Raw genomic sequence first — 23,482 nt, 5'->3', positions numbered from 1 at the left:
TGTCAGTTTCTTCATTGGCCATCGGCAATTTAATATGTTTTAATGAGCTCGAGCTTCAAAAACCTGCGCTCACCACTTGCGATTATTACCGGCAGCGTGAGCAGAATCCTCAAAGTATCTACACATTAGGAAAAGTGTTCTCCAGCTCTGCATCATGACTGAATAGGAGAACTTGGAGTGGAGAGTGCTTCCTCTGTTGCAAAATGTGATCGCTGTTGTCCAGTTCAACACAGAGGTTTTCATCACTGACATCTGAACATTCCCCATGTGTCAGAGTCTGGTGAAGGTCCGTACAATTGTTCAAGTGTTTTCCTGCTTACTAAGGTCATACAAAAACTTCCAGGTCTTTTTGTGGTGCTTCATTTGTCCAGACCTTTCTTTGATGGACACTTGAGCAGTGTCAACGAGCAACCAAAAAACCTCCCTCTTGAATTTTTCATCCAAGCTTCCTATCACCAAATCTCTGCCCTTGTAACCAAGCTGTTTCTTCTTATGATTAATATGAGTTTCCTTAAAGTCAGGCTCAACTCCTAAGTTTTCTGCCATTTCTTTGGCAGCTGTGATGACATGTTCAAATGTGTTGTCTCTGTAGGCCACAACGAAACCAAGTCAGCTTCTCATCAAAGTAGTAGTGGTCACAATGTCCATCTACTGAGTTTGTAATGCCTTATTTACAACATTGACTTGAACAGGATATCATGCCAAACCACAATTGAGACCAGAAATTTGAAGTCAGTGATCTGGTTTCCTGGGCTTTGCGCCTTGTGTTGAATTCTGGCCTCTTCTCAACTGCGCCAGTTCCATCAGGGCGTCATAAACAACAGTCACGTGGTACCTCACTGACCTTACGTTGTCAATGCAACTCTGTCAGCGAGTGTCACTTAGTGGCTTCTGGGTCAGATTTGTGACATTGTGATATCTTCCACCTGATAGTTAATGCTGAAAACAAGACATATATCCTTTGCAGTACTCCAAAGAGAGATACTGAATCTAAAGAAGATGATGCTGCATCTTACGCAACCAGGTTGAGGGAATAGCAGCTGCGAGGCATAAAGAAAGCTCTTGGATTCAATTCAAGGATCCTTGCGTGGATGCCACTGTTTCTTCCTTTCATGTTTGTGCCATAGTCATAGCCTTGGCCATGGCAATCCTGAAGCTTTATTTTATTCTCATTCATAACGTTCATAAACAGTTCTGGTAGGCTTTTCCAGTAGAGTTGTCCAGACTGGAAACAGATCAAGTGTTCCTTTACTTGGCTACACCCATCCTTGTCAACAAATCTTGCTGTAAATGACATCTTTTTTTACTGTGACTAATGTCGGGAGTGCAGTCCATTATTACAGCATAGTACTTTGCTTTGCTGAGCTGCATCAATATGTTGTTAAGCACATTCCTTGCCATAAAGTCAATCAATTAGTTTTGAATTGTTTTGCTGCAGTAATGGTCTATAGCTTCTTTACAAACTAGTTGATGTAGGTGCTTACACATGACATCGTCCTATTTCCCAAGGAGCTCTACCAAACCAAGGAAATTACCTTTATGTTCAGTGAACAATATATCAGACGAGCCCCAGAAAGCCAAATTATTCTTTGCAAGGAAGAGGGTAATTCAGATCAGATGCTTGAACACGTTCCTCCAATTCTCGGTTTCTACATTGAATAATGTACTGGTTTTCTGCATCTTTGCATTTATTCAGCTTGAGCCTGGACTCGACTCGCGTCCGTTTGGATTGGGCCGTAAAATGACCCGGTGACTTTTCATGTTGCTTCAGAGCATCAGCTAAATTATGCCAGCAATTGTACCCAGAAAGCACAAGCAACAATTTGGCATTCTTGTTAAATATTTTACAAGAAAAATAGATCAGTTTGTCAGTTGATTTTGAGTAAACTAGCCAATGCCGATTCTGTTTCTCACCATTCTTGAGTACTCTTTTGCAGTGTGACTTTGAGAAGAGTTGCTTCTGCTCATTTACTGGAAACGTCATATCCTCGACTTTGCCTGTCCTGTTCAAAATTGTATGGCAGAGCTTAGGATCACTGGCCATAAAGCAGGATCTTTTGATATATCAATTTGTGGTGTGCAGTTTTTCTCGTTGTTTCTGTCATCATGTGTGGCAGATTCTTCATCATTTCTCTCCTTTTCATGTAAACCAGATTTTTCTTTGTCATTACTCTCCTTTTCATGTGAGCCAATTCTTCTCTATCATCACTCTCCTTTATGCCACCAGGAAAACTGGACGATTCTCCATCACTTTCTTTACATTTTCATTCTTTATCATTAGGTAAATCTGTTAATTCCTTAGTAATAGGACTTCACTCCTCAATTTTTCCTGCACTGGGATGATCGCTACTGCCTAAAGCCTGGTCTATGTTGTTCTGTTTCAGATATTTTCCCATCAAATTTGCCCCTTGCTGCAAACTACTTTGCAATGGAGTTTTTTGCTTTCTATACTGAGCTCCTGAAGGCTTCTTTGGGGGAAAACAGACTGTATTAGGGACAGCAAAAGTCTGTGTTCCGCAGTCTTAGAAAGTAATCAAACAATATGTATTAAACATGACAAAAGAAGTAATAATATTTCTTTTATATTGTTTCATGGATAGGGGTTCATTAAATATCTCTGGTGTCTCATTAAAAATGTCCTTCGTTAGTCACTACTTACACTCTTCAAATCTTAAAACACAAATAAACTTTCACAATTACACCATAAAACAAGGTTCAGACTATCCTGTGCCTTGTATACTCATAAGGGCATGGCTGACAACATTCTAGGAGGTTCAAGGAAAATGTAGTTCTCAAAAAGTCTGGAAGGTTCCATGAGATTCCACAAAGGTCTAGAATATTCTCAGGGGTTAGTGAAAATGAATCACATATGGAATACATGAAACATTTTACTTCAAATGTTCTATTTTCCTTTTTGTCGCTAACAACAAAAACAGCACCCTGAGCCCGGTGTCCCCCAAGCCTGGCACCTCAGGTGGTCGCTTGGGTCACCTGCCCCTAAATCCAGCCGTGTGTGTGTGTGTGTGTGTGTGTATACATACATACACACACACACACACACACACACACACACACACACACACATATTATTCTCACAGCAAAATGACTGACCAAGTATTATTATTTTATCAGCTACAATTGTTAACATAGTAAAAGCATCCTGATAGGCTAATAATTAAAATCACACAGTGTTTTAATATGTGCTGCAAAGCCTCAGTCTGAATATCACTGAAATAGTCACTCTGACCCTCCTTTGATATCTATTCTCTAAACCCCTTTGAACAGTGTTATTACCTTGCAGAATTTTCACCTCTGTCTTATTCTCCTTCTTTTGGCAACTGAGTCTGTGCCATTGCCCTTGCTTTCATTGTCTGGTTTTCTCCTCCTCTTCCCCCTCTTTTTGCTCCTTTTGGTTAACACCTATTACACATCTTTGTGAAAATATAGATCTGACATTCTAAGAGGCTGCTATCGATGCTCTGTGGAATGTTTCTTGGGAGTGTTTAGAGATCTACTGCTTGATCCCATTTCTCAGACCAAAAGTATCACGCCCCAGCTCCATAATATTTTTGAGCTAAAACTGGACTCCTGAGGTATCTTATCTGAGACAGTATATTCTAGTACTGCTGTACTTCTGCTGCACTATAACTACAATAAACCTTTGAAGAATTAAAGAATAGAAATGCAAATTTGTCTTTCAAACCATAGTTCTATGTAAGGAAAGTATCAGTGCAATTATTAATCATCTGTATATAGTGTTTTATATGTGCATGGTTTCTTGCATAAAGAATGAAGACACAGTCCCTCTGTCAAGGAGCCTACATCTAAGTAGAAATGTGCACTCTACGTATTGAAAGTTTTGTATTGATTGATTACACTGCTCTACAGCCAAAATGCTTCTGAAATAAATGTAGTCAAACTTTACTAATTCTCGGTCACTGAGAACGAAAATTATGCTTAAAGTTGTTGATTGGCTCTAGTTTTCAAGATATGCTATTGGGTCAGTATATACGACCCTTGACTGGGAATGGCGGAGGATAAGTGAGTTATAAAGGGAAGGGATCTCAATTTAAACCAGAAATGACTAAAATACATCTTTGACTGGATCTAGGAATAAATCTATGACTGGGTTTGGACAGTACTTGCTTTTTAGGCAAAACAATGAATGATGAAATCTGAAGCTGGTATTGCATCATACATGATATGAATTGCATCATGTTATTCCTAGAAGTCATGGATGATGCAATCATAATGAAGCTTACATCACTCTGCTGAACAAATTGCCCTATATCAGCTCTAGAAATCATACAGTGTCATGCTCTCTTATTTGTCGGTGTTTGATTTTGCAAAGGGACACATTTCTGTTTAGCCAAAGTGAGCAGAGATGTCTCGTACTTCTGTGAACAGTGCAGATAACTTCTGCTATGTTTTATGGTGAAGTGACTTTTGCATCACAAAAGCGCCGTATAACCACTATGGTTAAGAAAGCCTATTACCTTTATTTTGGCCGCAAAATTGGAGATCAGGACAAGAGGTGGGCCCCACACATATGCTGCAACACTTCAAATCTTCGCCAGTGGTTGAACAGGAAAGGGAAATCTATGCCTTTTGCAGTGCCAATGATTTGGAGAGAGCCAACAGATCATACCAGCAATTGTTATTTCTGCATGGTGGCTCCAGTTGGGAAAGGTGTGTCAAAGAAGAAAAAGTGGACTGTGCATTGTCCAAACATTCCATCAGCTATTCGTCCAGTACCCCACGGAGAAGGACTGCTGGTTCCTGATGCACCAGAATCATTCTCACTTGAGTCAGACGAGGAAGAGGATAAAACTTCTGGTCCTGAACCATCAGTGTCACAGGTCCCACATTTTCTCTCATCCTCCTCCTCTGAACCACACCTCATACAACAAGGCGAACTGAATGACCTTGTCAGGGATTTGGAACTACCCAAGAGTAAGGCAGAGCTGTTGGGCTCCAGACTACAGCAGTGGAATCTCCTGGCAGGTGATATTAGGGTTTCCATGTTCCGTGACCGTCAAAAGGATCTTGTCCCATTCTTCTTCATGGAAGGTGATCTTGTAGCCTGCAACAACATCGATGGTGTGATGGCAGCCCTCAACATCGTTCACAATCCAGATGGGTGGAGACTGTTCATTGATTCATCGAAGATGAGTCTTAAAGCTGTTTTACTGCATAATGGCAATGTTTTGCCATCAATTCCAGTTGGTCATGCAGTCCATATGAAGGAAATCTATGACAACATGAAACAACTTTTGAGGTGCATAAACTATGCCCAACCTCAGTGGCAGCTTTGTGGTGATTTGAAGGTTGTTGCTCTCTTGCTTGGTCTGCAGACCGGATACACGAAGTACTGCTGTTTTCTCTGCGAATGGGATAGTCGTGCAAGAGATTCCCACTACATCAAGAAAGATTGGCCACTCCGACAGTCATTAGAGCCTGGGAGGAAAAGTGTTCAGCATCCACCACTTGTTGAATCAAGGAAGATTTTGTTACCACCCTTACACATCAAGCTGGGTCTGATGAAGAACTTTGTCAAGGCCATTGACAAAACACAAGCAGCTTTCAAGTACCTCCATGGAAAATTTCCAAGGTTAAGTGAAGCTAAGATAAAGGAAGGTGTCTTTGTTGGTCCTCAGATTCGTGAACTTCTTCGAGATGATGCAATTGACCATGCACTGCATGGCAAGGAAAAGACGGCATGGAAAGCCTTCTAGTTAGTGGCAATAAATTTTCTCGGAAACAACAAGGCAAACAACTACAGGTTGTTGGTGGAAAACCTCCTCAAGGCATACAAAAGCCTTGGTTGCAACATGTCACTAAAGATGCATTTTTTTGCACTCTCATCTATATTTTTTTCCACCGAACTGCAGAGCAGTGAGCAATGAGCATGGCGAGCGATTTCACCAGGACATTGCAACAATGGAGAAACACTATCAGGGCAAATGGAGCCCATCAATGCTTGCAGACTATTGCTGGACAGTGCCAAGAGATGCTCCATTTAATGAATACAAGAGACAAACCAAGAAGCGCCGAGTAGAGACTGAATAGGACTAAACTATGTACTTCATAGTTTTTTGCCTTTTGTTTCATAATAAATTTTATTTATATAACCCTTTTGCTGATTTTTAAAGTGTTACACAAACAGGACAGGTGAAATATTATCATGTAAAGCAACCATAAACACATAAACAATTTATGATTAAAACTCTACTATCTACACAATATACATAGACATAAAATGTAAAAACTTAAATATCTTAGAAACAGTAGCCAATCAGTTGTTTTAATTGTCATATTTGAATTCAGCACATCAAAATACATAATAAATAGCACATTTTATCTCTGAAGCAGACGACTTCTCAAAAATTGTAGACCAGTGTTATTAACTGAAATGTCATATCATCATAAATTTTTAGATCCTGAGATCTGTATTTTTGAACTTACTCCAATTTTGTCACTTCTGGTAAAGTCCCTGAAGGATAAACTCTTTTAGAGTGTGTCTATTATGCCAATCAGGAGAAATAAGGGGTAGATTTTAAAAACATTGCATATGCTTTTAGTAGTCACTTGACATTCATTGACTTAAATGAGAGTCAGTCTTGGGGCTAAAAATCCATGCAATTTTTTTTGGAATTTAGAAAAGTGTCTCTTAATAATTATTATATTATTTCATCTAGCATGTAAGCCATAAAGGGACATAATGTATGTAAATTCATTGACAGTAAATTAAGATCTTTATTAGTGAGAGAATTTGGAAAACAGTATCAGACAATCTCATTTTAAAGGGAGAACATAAGGAGATTTTATATATTTGCAGGCTTATCTAGGAACTTAGCTATTACTAGTGATTTCATGTGGAAAGTGTTCAGATGTTATGGTGATAGGTGGCAGCTAGCATATCTGAAATATATTGAGATGTACTGAATTATTAAATTCTGTATTAAAATAATTTCATTCTATTCTTCGGACTCCTGGGTCTGGTACACCTATTAACTGAAAGCTAAGCCACATTGCCAACAACCAACTACCAGCTTCAGGTTTCCCCTCTCCACCTACAAACAAATAGCCTAGATTTGCACAGAAGGAGTTAAATGATTGAGGTAACAGAGCTGAACAGGAAAATATTCATGGTTATGAGGGGCATCCTAATGAAGGGTTTTCTGCTCAGAGGTAGAATCCTCTCCATGGATCTACTACTGGTCTGTTTCAGACTAACCATTAGGGCAACCAACAAGGACAACCTACTTGCTTTTACACTATATGAGGTTACAAGTTATCCTCCTGGCTGAAAGTACTCGTGTCCTATATTATTAAGGACTTTGATATATCAATAATGAGTAACCAGTTAGATTCTGAAGTATATAACACTTTTAGAAAGCTAGATAACAAAGTATAAAAATAACTTGGTGCAATTCTTTAAAAAATACTCTTAAAACCTGTCTATTGTTCTTTGAAGTGCCGTACACTAGTGCTTATTATTAATTAAGTTTCGATAGCATAAATGGACAATAAGAACTGCAGCATTAAAATCAATATAGGATTGCATCTGAAACAAACTGCTTAATTTCCATTATTATTGTGTAATCAAATTATATCAAATATGGACTCTCTGCTCAGAAAAATTAAACTTCCATTTTTCCCAGGACCTGTTTTTAGTAATGAATTTGTCATCTGTTATTAGAAGTACTAGGTTGAGGACTTTTCTAAGCTAAACTGGGATGGTAAGATATCTAGAGGCTTAACTTTGTGTTCAAAATGCTTATATTTACAAAACTGGATGAGAAATATTGATTTTTTGTTGTTGTTGCTTGTGTTAACATATTTATGGATCCCACTCAAATTGGTGCTAGCAAAATTTGCTTTTAGAGTGCTGTATTTAAGATAAAATTCCCAGGCTAATGAAATATAATTTTTTTAAAAGCGCTCAAGTTTAACAAATAACTTAATAATGACCCCCTTCTGACAACAAAAATTACTACATGACCCTAGGAGGGGGCACTGAAGCCTGAACCTGCACAAGCCCCGCCGCCCTGGGCCGGGGGCCAGAGCCAAAGCACAAGCCCAAGTCCAACTGCCCTGCGGGGGGCCAAATCTTGAATAAAGTGGGCCTGTTGAACAGTGTAACTGTTGAGCGTGGACCATTCCACTATGACTGTATTGGATTTTTGAGGGGAGAGGGGAAGGATAGATTGCTGTAGGATTGCCTCTTTGGGTATGTCTACGCAGCAATTAAACACCTTTGTCTGGTCCGTGTCAGCTGACTTAGATTTGCAAGGCTGTAAAATTGCAGTGTAGACTTTCGGGCTCAGGCTGGAGCCTGGGCTCTGGGATGCTCCTCTCCTTCACAATTTTGCAGCCTGAGCCCCACAAGCCTGTGTCAGCTGATATGGGCTAGCTGCGGGTGTTTAATTGCTATGTAGACTTAATGTTTGTTAATGTACACGTTTTCAAACTTAAAAGCAATTTGTAGCGTCTGAATTAATTTTGTCCTCAGCTAAAATTCAGTTAATGGCCTTCCCTTTTATTAATAAGAGGGTGGCATTCAAATAGAGAATAACTGACGAATAATACAGATCAGTTAAGAGGTCTAAAAATCCACAAAGATGGTTATTTTTTAAATTGCTTGCATCAAAAGAAACATAGCAAGTGGAAAATCCATTTATAATCACTGACCAGCAGACACTGCAGGAACTATGTTTGACTAGGTCTTAAACATTGAATTAGTGTTATATAATAGTGCATGTTGATAAGGTTTATATATATATTTTTCTTATGACATTTGCTTAAAAACACAAATTATTCCTGGAAAGTTGAAATCTTTTCATGGATATTAGCTCTGCCTTCGTGACTGCATAAGTTTTTGCCCAACAATACAAGCAATAGTTTGATGCTTGAGGAAAAACGGGAAGGTAGCGTTTTCAACCCAAATTAGAAGAAGCTAACTTGAGTTTTCATAATGTACTTTTCAAAACTTACCCAAAACCTTAAATCACCATATATACTGGCCATACAAAATAAATTCTTCTGTTCTTTTAATGTCAAGTTGAATCTCATTAACCTTGGTTAGGCATTTTTTATTCATAAGAATACCAAGCGTCCTTGATCAGTGGTTCTCCCTTATTTAATCTGACAAGTTTCAGAGTAACAGCCGTGTTAGTCTGTATCCGCAAAAAGAAGAACAGGAGTACTTGTGGCACCTTAGAGACTAACAAATTTATTAGAGCATAAGCTTTCGTGGACTACGGATGCATCCGAAGAAGTGGGCTGTAGTCCACGAAAGCTTATGCTCTAATAAATTTGTTAGTCTCTAAGGTGCCACAAGTACTCCTGTTCTTCTTATTTAATCTGTGTCTCTTCTCTATCATCTTGGAGTCAGTCTTACTGAAATAAACTAATATTTGAATTTTGCATTCACTGAAGAAACTTAAGGAGAGAAATAATAAGATATATAATTTTAGATTAAACGTTGAAAGTGATAGAGTGGCAAGCCATAACCATTATCGCTAGAAACTGGTGACTATTGCCAAGATACTTGTGCAGGAAGAGAAAATAACATAGAGAAACTTCCTTAAATGACTAATATGATGGATAAAATGGGGCGAGATGCGCCTCATTATGATTGTGTCAGCATAGAATGTTTTTACTTACAGTAGCTAACTGTGGTATGAGGTACTAGCTTTGATTTTTATAATAAATTATACCAGATGATTTATCCTTACTCCCACTCCAACTTTAAATGGTCATAAGCATTTTGAAGAGTGATGCATTGCAATTGAATTTTATATACCTAAAATTTATTTTTGATTTCAAGTTTTATGGTCATGTTGGTGTGTTTTTTTTTTTTTTTTTTTTTTTTTTTTAAAGTGAGGGTCTGGAAGTACAGAGCAGGAAGGAAAATCTACTATGTCCCATAAACCAGTATCTAAATTTAATAGTTCCTTATAGATGCTCTAGATATTTTTAGTTGAAATCTTCTGCACAGAAACCTGGATAAGAATGATTGATGTTATTTTGGTGACATAAGAGTTAAGATCAATGTTCCAGTGTCTTTCCCACAGTTTTGTTAAGAGTACTAAACTGTGAAACTGTTTAGAAAAAGTAATAATAAAAATTAATCTGATTAGAGAAATTGGGACACAATGTAAGGTATTGTAAAGTTTTATAGGCTGAATAAGTCTGTAATTCCAGTGTCCCAGAACAGGCTGACCAGTTATTGTGTAAAAGATGAAAGGGATAATGTAGACTTGATTTAGGCTTTAGATAAGATTACAGAGGTTACAGGATTTGGTTCTTAAATAAAACTAATAAGTATAGGAATATTTAGCTTTAATTTATTAATTGTTAAAACCATTGTTACACATGCAAATAGTGAAATATACATATTCTTATTAACAAAGATGAAATTACTCATTCACTCATATGAAATGTTGTGGAATTGAATTGAAACTATTGTAAATTAAGTCCTTAGTGGAAATACAGTAGATTAGTGCACTATCCTTTTTGCTTTGTTTGGGTTCAATTCTTGACTTGGGTTTCAAATTAAAACACAGCGAAAAGAATGTAATGAGAATGTGTCCAAACTCTGCTCTGACATTCGCTGTTATTCCATAAATATCAAGGGGATCCCTATAGATAAAAAGGGATTGAAGAGGAAAGTAATAAATATGGATCCAATTATAAGTACAGTAACTCCTCACTTAATGTCGTCCCGGTTAATGTCGTTTCATTGTTACGTTGCTGATCTATTGGAGAATGTACTCATTTAAAGTTACGCAATGTTAACTTATAATGTTGTTTGGCTTCCGCCTGCTAGTACAGTACTTTGTTCACTACTTGCAGGATTCTCTGGAAGAGCAGCCCGTTGGAGCTAGCGGGTCAGGGCTTGGAACCAGGGTGGGCTGGCAGCCCCCCAACAGCTCCCCTCCATGCCTCCCGCCTGCGGCAGGTCCCGCAGATCAACGCCTCCCCCCTCTTTCCTCGCGCCTCCTGCCTGCAGCAATCCACTCTTTTTGCAGCATTCAGGAGGCTGTGGGGAGGGGGGCGGGAGGAGTGCGGACGTGGCATGCTTTGGGGGAGGGGGTGGGGCAAGGGCGGGAAGAGGCAGGGCAGGGGAAGGGGCAGGGGTGGAGTGGGGGGGCGGGCCTGGGGCAGAGCCGGAGGTTAAGCACCCCCCGGCACTTTGGAAAGAAAAGTAAGAGTAGCAGCCGGACAATCCACCCTCTTTCACCCTCTGAATCCACCACCTCAACCAAACTTCACAAGCACCATTGCTGAGTACAGGATTCAATTGTTTGTTTAAAACTTTATATCTGTATTACATTGTTTAAAACTTATACTGTATATGTATATAATGTCTTTTGTCTGGTGAAATTTTTTCCCTGGAACCTAGACCCCCCCCCATTTACATTAATTCTTATGGGGAAATTGGATTTGCTTAACATTGTTTCGCTTAAAGTTGCATTTTTCAAGAACATAACTACAATGTTAAGTGAGGAGTTACTGTAAATTTTTAAAAAAATCTATTTGTCAAGACTTGGATTCTGCCTGAAGATAAACATTTATTGAAAGTTTTTGAGGGGGAAGAGAGGGAATCATTCTCCTCCCCCCTCCTATACAAAACAACACCACCACTTTCCCAACTATTTTTTATTATGACCATAAGACGAGGTGTGTGTCTAGGCATGACTGTGTTTTAAGGTGTTTTTTAAAAAAGTTTAGAGTGTGCAGACTAGGGAGTTATTAAGGGTGGACTTTAAGGAAGAGATCTCAGATGTAGCCAGGATTGCCACTAAGATTTTATAACCTAGAAGTGCTAACATAATATCAGTGAAGGCAGCCAATATAAAGAATTCAGGATATGAATGTTGTGATTGTGTGCCCAAACCTGTAAGCAAACAGGCGGCAATCACCAGAAATCTTGCTGAGAGCCCTAGTAAAAGGATTACCATATGGGCGGTAGGTCATTGTTTTGGTGCCAGTCATGGAATCCTCAGGGGCCACTGTCAAAAGAAAATGGAGCTAGGAATCCTATCCATTAGGGATGCTATGTTTTTTAGCCTTTGTTAAACCAGCAGAATCTCTCATTCTATTTTAGCTATATTTATGGCCCCCATCACTGTAGTATCTGAGTGCCTCACACTTTTTAATGTAATTATCCTCACAACACCCTGGTGAAAAAGGGAAGTACTATTATTCTGTCAGAAACTGGGATGGAGATGGTCATGCCTAGTGGTCAGAGCTGGAATCAGGAGTCTGGGGTGGGGTTGCAGCGATGCTGGAGCAGGGCAGCAGCAGGACTAGGAACAGAGCTGGAGCGAGAGCATGGGTGGAGTATGCTAAGGCTTGGGGAGTCTGTTGCCACCCTGAAACAGAAGAGAGTTCCAAGCTCTGGGGTGACATTGAGCAGAATGAGCTGATGTTCCTCTGTGGGTCTTGTATACCTGGTCTGGGAGTCACATGACTTGTGGGATTGGCTGGAGCCTATCACAGGAGTGACTCATCACCTCACATATTCTTATTTTACAGATAGGGAGTTGAGGCACAGAGAGACTAAGTGACTTGCCTTAGAATACACAGGAAGTCTGGAAATGAGCCCAAGTCTCCTGAATCCCTGGCTAGTACCCTAATTACTGGACCCTCCTTTCTCCCCAGAGTGCATGAATGCACTTCAGACCATTAACATGAAGAAAATGGCAGACAACTCAAATCTTTTCCCTCATATTGAAGACAATTGAGGAAAAAGTATGTTCTCTGTGGATGTTTCTGCCACCATCTCCACCTTCCCTATGAGAGCTGAGTATCTAAGACGCTGATGGCTAGCCGGAAAACCAGCCAGTCATATCGTACGCTGTCTTCCTGCAGAGCTGGGATTCATTCAGTTGAAGGATTTGTCAGTTCCATTTGTAACCCCTCATTCCCTTTTGAATACACTTGGATAAAATATTCTTTTGGGGTTCTGTTTGACATAAACTAAAGCCCTTAAAAAGTGCACCCAACTTAATTCATTTAATACTGTTTCCCTGGGCAATGTTGTCATTAAGATGACCATGTCTAAATGGTTGATTGCATTTCAGGCTGTTATGGTAAGGCTGGTTTAAAATTAGAAGACCATATCAAAGCTTATTCCATTCAAGGCATTATGGCATGTTTTTATCTTAGATATATGCAAGATGGTTACATTGTCCTCACTCCAAACAGTTACAAAACATTATTGCTTAGATTCAATATCTGGGATTTTGGAGATTGTGGGTTCAGTTTCCAGTGTTACTACGACTCCCACCGTGACCTTGTACAAGTCATTTACTCTCTAGGATCTTCATTCCTCATATAGAAAATGGAGATAATAATACATCCTTCCTCCCACCCTTTCTCTGGCTTTAGATTGTAAACTCTCTGAGGCTGGGGTTGTTTCTCCCTATGTTATTTCACAGTTTCTAGCAGAATAGAGTCTTGAGCTTGGTTGTCACCTCAGGGATGATACTGTAATATAAATAGTCAAGGGAGGAATCCTGCTTTTGGGTCCTTGGCCCTGCAGGACCTACACCTTGTCAAAGTTAGACTCAGGACTCATAGTTTGTCAGACCACTCTGTTTTATTAGCACAGCGCTCTGCTAATACATTCAGATAATGTGAGCCTCCATGCAAGATTCAAACAGTCTTATTTATACAGATAAAAGGGTGCGAACTAAACAAAGGGACAGAGAGAGCAAAATTGTAAAATATGCATGGACCACAATATGCATATCTTGCTTCCTTGTTAACTCTTATCGATCTAAGACTAATGCTTCACCAATTGCCCTTAAGTGGCAAGTTAAGCAGTTAATGTCTGCGTTCCTGCCCCCCTGGCTTGCAGCATTTCTCATTTCTACTTAAAGGTACATACAGCATTCTTTAATTCATTCTATTTCTTTAATATAATTCATTTCACTTTCACAATCCCTCCTTTTGGTCAAGCTTACGCAAAGACCAACAATTACTGGGTTCCACATATTAATAGTTCTTTATCTCTTCGTTCATCAGTGATATTTAACATCATCATATTAGCACTCTGTTTTGGGGCAGTCACCTGCGTGGCATACCTTACACAATTCTGGATACAACAGCAGATTAACTGAAAGCATACAAAAATCATTAGGATTCCACACAGGATAGTCAGGGCTCCCTGAAACAACCAGTTTTCTATGCCAGAGAAATTGAATAGGTTACTTAGCCACTTCCATAAAGAACTCAGCTCTTCATAGGGAAGATATGCGATTTGTTCTAAGTGACTAGCACAATCTATTACCTCATTGGTGTTGTCACGTATGAACACACAACATTCTTTTCTAATGAGAGCACAGGTCCCTCCTTTGGCCGCCAGCACTATGTCCAATGCCTGATGGTTTTGGAGGGCCATCTGTCAGATCGCCCCTGTTTCTTTGGCCAGGGTCTTTAAACTCTCTCCAGTTTCATTTGCCATTATTTCAACTACTGCTTGTAACCTTAGGAGCCTTTTTGCATCGTGTATTACTCCCCCAAGTGGGATAAGGGAACCGCCAATGGCCTCTTCCCAGGTCAAGGGGCTTATGTTATTTACATACCATTGGGCATCTGATAAGTCCCTTCTTCTTCGCCTGAAATTATGAAGGTGTTCTCATGGGAAAGACCCTAGCACTCGGAATTGTGGGAAGAGTTGGGCGGGATAACAGATTCCTGACCAGTAAGCTGGTAACACAGTATAAGCTTTGGTCCCACAAACCCAATGATGGCCTATTAAGGCTGGGAAGGGTCGGTTGCACCCATTTGTCACATAGGTGCCTACAAAGGAGGAGTAATATCCTCCAAAGGGCACAGGGTAATTCTCCTTACGAGGAGTGGTGTTATTTGCATGATATTGAAAGATTGTATTGTTTTCACTAAGATTACTGTAGGGGGGAACAGGAGATTGATTTTTCTGTTTGATCCCAGGTCGAGAAAAAATTCATATACCCATACCCGGCCCGCCACTCTTTAGTTTTGTTCGAATAATCCCATACACCATTGGCCACAATATGCTGAAGGCAATGACTTTTTCCCAGATCCAGCCCTGTCCCATTATACACCCAACACCAATGACCTTTTCCCTCCATCACACTTATCCATTTAGATACATTTATTCCCACTGCTTCCCAAGTGTCATTATTGTTCCATGTTTTGTTAAACGGACGAGGTCCTCCAGTGAGGTCTGGGGAATTGAGTGGGATTGCCAGGACAGGAACACCAGCTTGAGAGTGAGCTGGGATGTGGCTGCAGACCCAGCAATTAGAAATATTAAGGGTCTGAGCTATCCACACTTGCTGCTGGATAAAAGAATTGTCATTGTGGACTCCCCAGACCTTAAGACACCAGCAGCCGAGGAACAGGCGCCACCAGAGGCTCATGTTGGAGGCAAGGCCCTTCCGGTTCTGACAACCTCAACTGAGGGAACCGCAGTCACGGTTTTACATCCACCAGGCAGCAGGCGCTAGGCTCACTACTGCTTCTTTTTGGGCCTTGCTTTAGGTCCTCGTCTGCTTCTGGCAACCCTTACGAGAGCGTAGATGGTAAGGTATTGCAGGCTGTTCCTCTACGTCTTCTTCTGGAGTCAAAATTGACTCTGCATGGTCCTGAGGTGATTGGTTTGCTGGTGGGTGCCTTCTTACACTGCGAAGCATGTATGCACGCTGTGATGCTAGACAGTTTAACAGCCATCTGAATAGTAAGCAGTACCTGATGATTCTTTGATGTCCTTTAAGTCTCTTTACTTCTTCTTCCTTGACTCTGGCTATAACAATGGCCTTCACACCTTATCTTTTCCTGATGCATACATTCCTTATTCACACAGATTGAGAATACAAACAGTAATATTTTATATGGAGCAAAAAGGCATTGCAAATTAAACCTTGCTAAGTTTTACAATCAATAACCAAGACAATTTACATTGAGACCCAGGCCTTCAATGTTCCTCTAATCTACTTAACATAGACACAATAGAGAATCCTGTTTCTTACTTACTAAACCTTAAAACAAAGAAATGTATATTTAACTAGAGGCCTACTTTGTAATACATATAGGAAACCATAGTAGACATTATAACTTATTCTAAAACAAAAGGGTGACCATAAACAGTCATAAGGATTGTTCTGGTCTGTCATTCCTTTCTGCTATTCAAAAAGGGTGGCTGACAGGGATGAAATCAAATCATACATTAATTCTTATGGGACATTATAAGATCCTGCTCCTACATATCCCCCTTTTGACACTAAGATTATTAATCGCCAGTGTCACTTCTTATTTAGTCCACGTAATAGAAAATACAGGGAGGTGATTTGGGCCTGTGGCTCTAGCTTTGCATACATTTGTTTTATCCAACAGCACATTTCAAACGTTACAATTAAACACATACAATTTAAAATCAAAACCAATTAGGGTTAGTAACATTAGTACGCCAGTAGTTGTGGGAGACCATTCAGAAAATATATTATACCAATGGTAAGCTGTTATGTCTTTCTGCAGTGGCAATTCTTAACATGTTGCCATTTGCATGTATAATATGAATGGTTTGGTTTCCCACATTGCCCTTTTGTTTGTTTTAGGAACTATGTTACTTTTTTACCTTTGTAAACACATTACTTACATTATATTTACATTTGTCTATTGGAAGGTTGCTAGCACTTCCATTCTTTTAAAACACTTTCCCCCCCAAGAATTAACACATACACATAGCCCATTATACAGTACTTTGGTGTCATTATTTATTTTATCCCACATACAGGATCCTAGTGAGATGTCTTTACTACAGGGCTTTGGAGCAACAGGCATGGATAAGCATACCCACTTTTATTTGTTTCTTATTAGGTTGTCCTGTAGCTGATATTAGCTTTTTCTGAAAGACAAAAATAACATTTTTCTACCTCTTTTGGGGTGGCATTATTGCTTAAAATATTCCTTTCTTTTACAAATACCCTTGCTGATTGCAGGCAAAACAAGAGGAATTACCTCCATATTTTCCTGTGTTTTTGTTCTATAGGCAGGCCAGGTTTTAATGGCTTCTATATTTTAAGAGTTATGGGGAAATTATCCCACTGTTCAGTCATTAAATCCATGAGGTGGTGTACCTCAGTTTTCCCTTTACAGCAGACCAAGGTTACAATGTCTTTCCTGCTGTATTAAGCTTTAAGTTTGTTCACAGGTAACAGCTGAAAAGCATCATTACCATAAAGGATTTTTTTCCCCCCCAAAATCATACACACTGTACATTGTTACGGGGGTACTTATTAACATTAAATGTATTTTAATTAAAGGTATCTTGTTATACCGTGCCTTTTATTTAGACAATTTGTTTGCTGACCAGGTATGTTCTTTATCTGCAACTTCTTTGTGCTGGCAGTTCTCTCACTTCCTTTATCAGTTAGATAATTTGCATCATCACAGGCTTGGCTTTTGGATTCAAAACCATTAGCAGAGCTCAGACTCTGTCTTAAAAGGAACACAATTAACTTTTAACTCTTGCTTCCAAAACACACACAGATCTGAAAAGAAAACAGTCTATTGTGGCTCCTTTAGAGCCCTAATAGGATTTTAATTAAGTAGCGTGTTTCGTTTGCATTTCTTTTACCCCCTCTATAATATACACTGCACATGTCTGCACATTCCTTCTATACTTTAACTTTTAAAACATTAGCTATATTAATTTTTACATAAGGTGTAACTGTTTCTTTTGTTCTTACAGAGTTTTATGTACCCTTATCAAAGTGACAGTCTGATTACACAGAGCCATTTTAAGGCTCAGTGTTTCTAACATTTCTTCTTTTTGTTTTGTGCACCTCACCCCTGCTGTTGCTTCAGAGGGGCACTGTCTTTATTCTTTTCCTACAGCTTTCATTTGCTATTTTGTTACAAAAACAAACAAACAAACAGAATCCAGAATCTCTCCCTATTTTTCTGATTTTGACTGTCTTGCTGCAGTCATGACTTGGTCTTTATTTGAAAACATTTAAATTTTGTAAAGAATCAAGTTACCCCTTAAGGGTTAAATACCAAATCTCAAAGTCAACCAACACCGATTACCTGTGTCTGGCAAAAAGGTCTGTCAGTTTTGCAACTTTGAATTAAAGAGTCAAATGGATTTTTAGTGGCATTATAAACAAAACAAAACCAATTTATCTTAAACTTACAAAACAGGAGTTTTACAAACCTCACATATTCCCACAGACAGACAGATACATACACATTTTCTCTCCCTTAACATCCCTCTTACACTGCTTTGTTTTTACATAGCTGTACATAGATTACATTACCTTTATACATTTGGGGCAGTTAAGTTCCAATAGACCCCCCCCCCCTATGTTCTTTTAGCAAATTTGACTCAATTGTTCATAGTCAAATGATTTTAATTAGATAGTCTCTTTACCTGGATTATTTACAGACATTCCTCTGGAAAAGGGCCCATTTTTCCTTTAGAATGGCTGCAAAGAAACCAAGAATTCTTTTAACAAGGTCTTTTTAAACATTTTCACAAAGTTTAACTGTTTAATTCTCTCCAGCCTCTGTAGAGTTAACTTTTCACTCTCTTTCCTTAAATCACTTGTTTATTTCCCAAAATGACACCTTTATCAACTCAGATTTCACCCTTTTAAGTATTGTTCTAGGGGTTCATACTTGCACTTACTCCTGACACTATGCCCTTAGGGCTTCCAACCTGTTTTTTTTTTTTTTTTTTCTTAGTTTCTTTATCTGTTGCTTGCCTGCTTGTCTGGACCCAATCCTGCTTTTTCCAATGAACCATTTTTGTGAGTGATATTATGGTCATTTCACAATTTTGAAAGAAATGCTTAAGGAAAGGGACCAGGAAGGGTGGGGGCTAGTTGAGGAGCCCACCCTCCTTGCTGAATTGGTAATGGAACACTAAAGAATCAGTTTCTGAGGCAGACAACGAAGGGGAACAGAACAAGGGGCATTTTATTCTTTTTACAATGAGAGGGGAGTATGAAGGGAGTTGGGATCGATCCGGGGTTGTTTTTTTTTTTTTTTTTTTTTGTCAGAGAACAGGGTGAAGGGGAGCGCTCAGTCTGGTGGTGGGAGAGGAGTCTTTTAATAAAGCTTTTAATTTATTATTTGAATATTTGAGAGAGGCGAGTTTTGATTTTGTCCACCTATGATTTGCCTCTTCCCACCACTGCATGAAACAATTAACCTCTCCTTTAGCCAATTAAGTTTTAGGCTGGCCGAGTTTGTTTTTTAAGATGTCCACTCGGTCCTTGTTCCAAGGTTTTAACAGTGGCCACTGAGTTTTGGGATCTCCCTGAGTTAGCCTAGACCATTTTTCCAGAAATTTACAGGAGTCCGGACCCTTCATAAAACTGAGCCGGCGTTCCTTTAGGGAACTGTCCCGACTTAGACGTCTGGTTACCAATACAGGAGGACTTTACACACACCAATCACACAAGAAGGAAATTCGGGTTCGTCAGAGCGATGCCCGGTGCAACACACAAAAGGAGCCCACAGGCTACTGACTCAATCGCCCTTGCTTTCACACCAAGGGTTTTACCCAAGGTGCGGTGCGGCTGCGATTGTGCAGATTTCACTCACTCAGACCGTGGGGACAGGAACCCCTTGGTCGGCCAATCCCCGGACGGAGATGGCACCCAGACTCAAACACTCCACAGGAGGACAGATAGACACAGAGACAGGACAGTCCTCAGTCCGGACAAAACACAGAAATAATTACCTGACCAGATTCCTGATGTCAGATCCCGGGATCCCTACCAGAACAGAGTGGGAACCAACAGGTTCGATGGCGTAGACCTCACTGTGGTCGTGCACCCTTCCGTTCAAGAGGAGGACCGCTCGGGCCAAATGCCCAGGTGCCGGCTACCACGGTCGTCCTACAAAAACGGTCAGGAATCACACAGCCCCAGTGAAGACGGTTGCCATCTCGGTGGAACCTCCAAATTGTCAAAGTTAGACTCAGGACTCATAGTTTGTCAGACCACTCTGTTTTATTAGCACAGCGCTCTGCTAATACATTCAGATAATGTGAGCCTCCATGCAAGATTCAAACAGTCTTATTTATACAGATAAAAGGGTGCGAACTAAACAAAGGGACAGAGAGAGCAAAATTGTAAAATATGCATGGACCACAATATGCATATCTTGCTTCCTTGTTAACTCTTATCGATCTAAGACTAATGCTTCACCAATTGCCCTTAAGTGGCAAGTTAAGCAGTTAATGTCTGCGTTCCTGCCCCCCTGGCTTGCAGCATTTCTCATTTCTACTTAAAGGTACATACAGCATTCTTTAATTCATTCTATTTCTTTAATATAATTCATTTCACTTTCACAATACACCTCTACCCTGATATAATGTGACCTGATATAACACAAATTTGGATATAACACGGTAAAGCAGCGCTCTGGGGGGGCAGGGCTGCGCACTCTGGCGTATCAAAGCAAGTTTGATATAACGCGGTTTCACCTATAATGCGTTAAGATTTTTTGGCTCCCGAGGACAGCGTTATATCGGGGTAGAGGTGTATTTCCAAAGTAGAGGTGCCTGAACTCTCCTGCTTTCTGGAGTTTTGTTTTTATACTGTTTTACACTTTTTTTTGTTAGAGTTGACCATATTTTTTCATTTTTGTTTGTTTTGAAGTTTTTTGGGCAGTATCTTCTAAAATGCTCACCTCCTTGGCTGGGGTGTGGCTTTGGGGATAGGAGTAGTGGAAGGCACTGCTGGGTCTGAGAGGGAGAGCTCTTAACTGGGAGTCACTGAGGCAGTTTCTAGGTGCCCCTTCTCCTTTCTTTTCTCTCTCCTCCTTGCAATTTTTTTTTTCCTTTCAGCATGTGGGGCCTGCTGCTTCTCTCTACTCCATTGCCTCCATCTGTTCTCGTGCCCAGTGTGTGGAGGGTGTGTGTGTTTCACATGTTTAATCTGGGGTCTGGGCCCTGGATTCAGGACCTGTCCCACCCACTTTTGTTGCCATTGGTTGGTGCGGACAGATCTTTGGCTGGATGGTTTGCTCTCAGTTTGGTGGTAGAGTGTAAGTGGAGGTGGCTATAGTTTGCTGCCAGTTTGGGCTCCGTGTTCAACCCCACCCTTCCCATCCTTAATCTAGTTGCTGGATCTCTGGTGATGCCAGGGGGTAGGTTGATCCTCATTTTGGAATCTGGAAGGGATTTTGCCCATAAAGCAAAATTGGTAAATTGCTATGTAGGTTTCCCCTACTTCCATCCAGCATCTTGGAAATTTGGTTTTGGGGAATTTAAATTACAATTGTTGCAATTTTGGCAGGTTCTAGAGAAGTTGGTGAGTTAGAAAGTATGCAGTTGAAGTCCTTGTAACCCAGTGGGCTGCCTGGACATTGGTTCTGGGCATGGCAATACACAGTGAGGATGTATGCCTCCATCTTGCGCAGCTTGTAGCTCCTCTCTTCTTTCCCACCTCCTGCATGGGAGAGAAGAGCAGGTCAGGATTCTGGTTTTGAGTGAGAGTCCCTTGGAAAGCCTGAGTGTGTAGCGAAGGCCTGGCCTTCATACTCCTCCTCAGGTTCATAGCCCACCAGGCCCATTCATGCCCGTTGACAACCACAATGCAAGATCCCTACCAGGTAGTTTGGGGTGGTTAACTCAGTTAAGTAGTAGTTTTAAATAAACTGCATTTAACCACAATATAATGTCTCTGTCTCATAGGGTATGTCTACACTACGGGATTATTCCGATTTTACAGAAACCGTTTTTTGGCAACAGATTGTATAAAGTCGAATGTATACGGCCACACTAAGCACATTAATTCAGTGGTGTGCATCCATGTACCGGGGCTAGTGTCGATTTCTGGAGCATTCCACTGTGGGTAGCTATCCCATAGCTATCCCATAGTTCCCGCAGTCTCCTCCGCCCATTGGAATTCTGGGTTGAGATCCCAATGCCTGATGGGGCCAAAAACATTGTCGCGGGTGGTTCTGGGTACATCCTCCCACTCCCTCCGGGAAAGCAACGGCATACAACCATTTCGTGCCTTTTTCCTGGGTGAACAGTGCAGACGCCATACCGCGGCAAGCATGGAATCCGCTCAGCTCAAGACAGCAGTCATGAACATTGTAAACACCTTGCGCGTTATCATGCAGTTTATGCTGAATCAGAACCTGCAAAACCAGGCGACGAGGAGTAGGCTACGGCAGCGCGGTGCCGAGAGTGATGAGGACATGGAATTCTATCAAACCACGAGCCCCGGCGCTTTGGAGATCATGCTGTTAATGGGGCAGGTTATAGCCATGGAACGCCAATTCTGGGCCCGGGAAACAAGCACAGACTGGTGGGACCGCATAGTGTTGCAGGTGTGGGACGATTCCCAGTGGCTGCGAAACTTTCGCATGCGTAAGGGCACTTTCATGGAACTTTGTGACTTGCTTTCCCCTGCCCTGAAGCACCAGAATACCAAGATGAGAGCAGCCCTCACAGTTGAGAAGCGAGTGGCGATAGCCCTGTGGAAGCTTGCAACGCCAGACAGCTATCGGTCAGTCGGGAATCAATTTGGAGTGGGCAAATCTACTGTGGGGGCTGCTGTGATGCAAGTAGCCAAAGCAATCACTGAGCTGCTGCTACGAAAGGTAGTGACTCTGGGAAATGTGCAGGTCATAGTGGATGGCTTTGCTGCAATGGGATTCCCTAACTGTGGTGGGACGATAGATGGAACCCATATCCCTATCTTGGCACCGGAGCATCAGCGCAGCCAGTACGTAAACCGCAAGGGGTACTTTTCAATGGTGCTGCAAGCACTGGTGGATCACAAGGGACGTTTCCCCAACATCAACGTGGGATGGCCGGGAAGGGTTCATGATGCTCGTATCTTCAGGAACACTAGTCTGTTTAAACGGCTGCAGCAAGGGACTGACTTCCCAGACCAGAAAATAACAGTTGGGGATGTTGAGAAATGCCTATAGTTATCCTTGGGGACCCAGCCTACCCCTTAATGCAATGGCTCATAAAGCCATACACAGGCAGCCTGGACAGTAGTCAGGACCTGTTCAACTGCAGGCTGAGCAAGTGCAGAATGGTGGTAGAATGTGCATTTGGACGTTTAAAAGGTCGCTGGCGCACTTTACTGAGTCGCTCAGACCTCAGCCAAACCAATATTCCCATTGTTATTGCTGCTTGCTGTGTGCTCCACAATCTCTGTGAGAGTAAGGGGGAGACCTTTATGGCGGGGTGGGAGGGTGAGGCAAATCGCCTGGCCGCTGATTACGCGCAGCCAGACACCAGGGCGATTAGAAGATCACACCAGGAAGCGCTGCGCATCAGAGAAGCTTTGAAAACCAGTTTCATGACTGGCCAGGGTACCGTGTGAACGTTCTGTTTGTTTCTCTTTGATGAAAACCCACCCCCTTGATTGACTCGTTCTCTGTAAGCAACCCACCCTCCCCCTTCGATCCCAGCTTGCTTTCAAAGGAAATAAAGTCACCATCGTTT

The 23,482-nt window shown here is 41.0% G+C and overlaps 1 protein-coding gene across 3 annotated transcripts in view; it reads left to right on the top strand.

Moving 5' to 3' along the window:
- CEP128 (centrosomal protein 128) overlaps window positions 1-23,482 on the top strand; it is a 409,764-nt gene that overhangs the window by 76,846 nt on the left and 309,436 nt on the right. The window lies entirely within an intron of this gene.

Source organism: Malaclemys terrapin, chromosome 4, assembly GCF_027887155.1.
Source record: "Malaclemys terrapin pileata isolate rMalTer1 chromosome 4, rMalTer1.hap1, whole genome shotgun sequence".
In the NCBI taxonomy this organism is placed as follows: domain Eukaryota; kingdom Metazoa; phylum Chordata; order Testudines; family Emydidae; genus Malaclemys; species Malaclemys terrapin.
Note: the sequence above shows the minus strand (reverse complement) of the source record. Positions and strands in the feature narration are given on the sequence as shown.